We start from the raw sequence: 4,863 nt of genomic DNA, 5'->3' as shown, positions 1-4,863 counted from the left end.
TGCTTGGGAGAGAGCTGGTGCTGCGCTCTGCTTCGGGAGAGAGCTGGTGCTGCGCTCTGCTTGGGAGAGAGCTGGTGCTGCTCTGCTTGGGAGAGAGCTGGTGCTGCTCTGCTTGGGAGAGAGCTGGTGCTGCTCTGCTTGGGAGAGAGCTGGTGCTGCTCTGCTTGGGAGAGAGCTGGTGCTGTTCTGCTTGGGAGAGAGCTGGTGCTGCTCTGCTTGGGAGAGAGCTGGTGCTGCTCTGCTTGGGAGAGAGCTGGTGCTGGTGCTGCTCTGCTTGGGAGCTCTGCTTGGGAGAGAGCTGGTGCTGAGCTGCTCTGCTTGGGAGAGAGCTGGTGCTTCTGGGAGAGAGCTGGTGCTGCTCTGCTTGGGAGAGAGCTGGTGCTGCTCTGCTTTTGAGAGAGCTCTGCTTGGGAGAGAACTGGTGCTGGGAGAGAGCTGGTGCTGCTCTGCTTGGGAGAGAGCTGGTGCTGCTCTGCTTGGGAGAGAGCTGGTGCTGCTCTGCTTGGGAGAGAGCTGGTGCTGCTCTGCTTGGGAGAGAGCTGGTGCTGCGCTCTGCTTGGGAGAGAGCTGGTGCTGCTCTGCTTGGGAGAGAGCTGGTGCTGCTCTGCTTGGGAGAGAGCTGGTGCTGCTCTGCTTGGGAGAGAGCTGGTGCTGCGCTCTGCTTGGGAGAGAGCTGGTGCTGAGCTCTGCTTGGGAGAGAGCTGGTGCTGAGCTCTGCTTGGGAGAGAGCTGGTGCTGAGCTCTGCTTGGGAGAGAGCTGGTGCTGAGCTCTGCTTGGGAGAGAGCTGGTGCTGAGCTCTGCTTGGGAGAGAGCTGGTGCTGCGCTGCTTATTTCAGCAGAATGTGGGGGAGGGGAGGGAGAGGAGTAGGGACCGGTGTTCGGGCTATTTGCTGCCATAGGTTCTCTATCATACCATCTGGTAGTGCCTGTCTTGATTGCATCAAGTCAATGTAAAGAGACTAGCTAGCTGAAGTTGTCAGCTATGGTATGTTAGCCAGCTAGCTAGCTAAAGTAGCCAACTACAGTATGCTAGACAGCTAGCTTGCTGAAGTAGTCAGCTACGATATGTTAGCCAGCTAGCCAGCTAAAGTAGCCAACTACAGTATGTTAGCCAGCTAGCTAGCTAAAGTAGCCAACTACAGTATGCTAGCCAGCTAAAGTAGCCAACTACAGTATATTAGCCAGCTGGCTAGCTAAAGTAGCCAACTACAGTATGCTAGCCAGCTACAGTGTGTTAGCCAGCTAGCTAGCTGAAGTAGCCAACTACAGTATGTTAGCCAGCTAGCTAGCTAAAGTAGCCAACTACAGTATGTTAGCCAGCATTTGCAACAGCTAATGGGGATCCTAATAAAATACCAAATAATACCAACAATGCACTAATCAATAACAATGTAATACTAAAAATAACAAGGTAGAACAAAAACGTGAGCTATAAAAACAAGAACTAAGAAGAACAATAAGGTAAGAATACTATATTGTGTGTGCGTGTGTGTGAGAGTGTTTTTAGGGAAATATTAGCCTCTGCCACAGGCTATCACCTCAACGTGAATGAAGCCTTGAGCCGAGGTTGGGGAACTATTAGCCCATGTTATAGACATTGATGTTACTGTTATAATAACTACAAGTTACTAACTGTCTACATGATGGTGAACTTGTGGGGTTAGGGAAATATAGGCTGACGCGCTTCCACATTACTCTTCCCCTCCAGAAGATGGAGGATACCGAGAGGTCCAACGCAGAGCTCTCTAAACAGAAGGTAGATCTTCAGTCTCTCCCAACACGGGCATATCTGGACCAGACTGTGGTGCTCTCTGTGCCAAAGAAAGGTGGGCTACAATATCAATCAAATCTATTTTAGAAAGCCCTTTTTATATCAAAGTACTTTACAGAAACCCAGCCTAAAACCCCAAAGAGCAAGCAATGCAGAGGCAGAAGCACAGTGGCTGGGAAAAACTCCCTAGAAAGGCAGGAACCTAAGAAGAAACCTAGAGAGAAACCAGGCTCCAATACATTTCCTTTCCCAGTCTCACATCAGCCTGTGTTGTAGCTGGGCACTGAAATAAAGAATAGTTATTCCCACATTGATGAAATCCCTAATTGTTTTATTGGTTTTATTTGATGACTGATTTTTATTAATCCTAGCTTTTCTTCACTAATCCCATTGCGTTTCTAGCTGCACATCTCCTCCAAAACAAGTCTCAATACGAGGACTGCATCTAACACCTCTGAAGAAACTACACTGGTGGACCTATAATATATACCACTATATATAGTGTAGGTGTACCAGCTGGTGTGTACTGGATTCCGTTATTTTATATGATACATTTTTGTTGAACAAAAAACAAAATGTTTCTGTAATTGACTACATGTTATGGAGTGTTTCTTCAGCCATATAAACACATTAAACTTGACATGTCTTATATCAAAAGTCTGATATTTTGAGCGACGTTCTGTATTCTAAAAAAAAAACACCTATCACAATCATTATAATGGAAACTTCAATAAAGCAACTATCAGCTAAATCATTGTTAGTGAGACAATACACTCGCATCATGTGCTATGTGATGCCTACAATACACCAAATACATGGTTTTATTTTCATTGTACAGTATTCATATTGTTTTTTTTTTTAAGTACGTAGTTGACAGTTGTGTGAATACCTGTCGGGTTCATGTTGTTAGTGTTGCTAACAATTGGATATGTAGATGGGTGAGCCGGTCAAGGATCGATTCAGACTATAAACAAGTAAACAGTTTATTCAGAGTGAAAATATGTATTACAACGTAATTACTGTTAGTTCAACCAGGCAGAGAGCGTAAACAGTAACAGACATTACCAGTCCTAAATACACTCTGTGGATTATTCCATGTGGCCTGGTTTCGTTTATTAGTCCAGAAGAAGTCCCCGCATTGGGCAAAATCAGCCCCGTACCATGTGTTAATATCAGCATGAGCAATTGCTTGATCTTTCGATGAACAGTATTCGGGGAATATCTCCCAAGTGAGTTTAAGCCCTGGTAGCTCGCCGTGATCGTATAGTGGTTAGTACTCTGCGTTGTGGCCGCAGCAACCCCGGTTCGAATCCGGGTCACGGCATTGCGATACACAATGTCACGGCAAAAGGGTTATTTTTTTTTTAGAAAACGTGTTCTAAACGTAATAACTATGCTTTGTAATCATATCTATTCCAGTTTTTCATGGGGGAAATATAGAATATATGCGTGGACTGAGTCAAACCGAGCATTACCCATAGACATCTATGGCATATCACCCACTCTTTCTACACGCCTACAAAACATTTTAACCAATCGTTTCTCTATATTCTCCTCGAGCAGCCAATCCACGCAGGGTTACGTCATTTTAAGAAAATGTTTGCGACCATCGGGAATCAAGGAATCGATTCATACACGCTTTTCGGAACTAGGAAACTCGGACATTTCCGACAGGCTATCTGGTTGTAAGCTCAACAAATCAGCAGGTCGAAAATTCCCGAGTTACTTAGTTCCGACTGGCGTTTTCAACGCAGCAGCTTTGCCTTGCTCTGACTCTATGCAGAGATCGAAAATTAAATTTATATTTTAAGACAATGAAATACTCAGCCAACAAAAAAGCTGTTATAATTATAAATGTGTGTATGCCTCTTAAGGTCCTTGTTTAATGTGATATTGTACCCAATAGCCCAAATGTAATTAGCATATTCTTTATATATACTTGTGCTTCCCATGTACTTTTTGCATTGATTTGTTAATACAAAAATAATAATAATAGTTTGCTCGATTAATTTACTCGACCGCTCGATTTATACCCTCAATTTAAGATGTAATTGCGTGACGATTATCTCAGCAACCGGGTGACGCAGCATGACAACGTATAAATGCTTTTAGTCGACGGTCTGCTTGGTGCGGTGATGAATCTTCTGCCCACTGGGATTAATATCTCCTATGAACTGGATCTCTGCTAAACCAGACGTTTTAGTTTTAGTCTATTATGATGTACTGTTGCTAACATCTAGCCCGATTTATGACAAACCAATAGTGCCATTTTGGCAAACAACAGACAAAGGTACACCGCCTCAGGTATAGAACTGGACCGGGGACGGGTCAGAGACCAGGGTACACCGCCTCAGGTATAGAACTGGACCGGGGGACGGGTCAGAGACCAGGGTACACCGCCTCAGGTATAGAACTGGACCGGGGGACGGGTCAGAGACCAGGGTACACCGCTTCAGGTATAGAACTGGACCGGGGAACGGGCCAGAGACCAGGGTTAACTAGTTTTAACGTTAGCTAACAGGGTCAATATAACTAGCTGCATATGGGCCTCTGTAATGTTTGGGTTGTTGTCCGGATAAGTAGCTAACCTGGTTACCAAACCTTGCTAACTAGCCAGCTACAGAACTATCTTTCAATGGGACTGTTGTCCGGGGTAGTAACTAGTTAGTTAGCTGCAGACAGGTCTCTCTTGGGCTGTTGTTGTCCGGGGTAGTAACTAGTTAGTTAGTTAGCTGTCTATTAGTAGGAGAGATGAGGAAAAACAACAGGCCGTTCTCTATCAGCTGGCCCAGAACAACAGTCTGCTACTTAGCTTGCATCAGCTGTCACTTCTTTATCAAACAGCGGAATAGGCAGATTTGTAATTTACAAGCTAGCGTTAGAAGATAGCTAACACATAACATTTATTTGGAATAAATGGTGTGCTCTATGACCTGGTCATTGGAATAAATGGTGTGCTCTATGACCTGGTCATTGGAATAAATGGTGTGCTCTAGGACCTGGTCATTGGAATAAATGGTGTGCTCTAGGACCTGGTCATTGGAATAAATGGTGTGCTCTATGACCTGGTCATTGGAATAAATGGTGTGCT

General features: G+C 44.8%; 1 non-coding gene across 1 annotated transcript; it reads left to right on the top strand.

The window, feature by feature from the left end:
- Window positions 1–3,024: 3,024 nt before the first annotated feature.
- On the top strand, window positions 3,025–3,096 carry trnah-gug (transfer RNA histidin (anticodon GUG)). Its single transcript has one exon. It is a non-coding gene; the product is annotated as a tRNA-His (tRNA).
- The last annotated feature ends 1,767 nt before the right edge of the window (window positions 3,097–4,863 follow it).

The sequence above is a fragment of the Oncorhynchus nerka genome, linkage group LG16 (genome assembly GCF_034236695.1).
Source record: "Oncorhynchus nerka isolate Pitt River linkage group LG16, Oner_Uvic_2.0, whole genome shotgun sequence".
Lineage (NCBI taxonomy): Eukaryota > Metazoa > Chordata > Actinopteri > Salmoniformes > Salmonidae > Oncorhynchus > Oncorhynchus nerka.
This window is presented reverse-complemented; position numbering and strand designations above follow the sequence as displayed.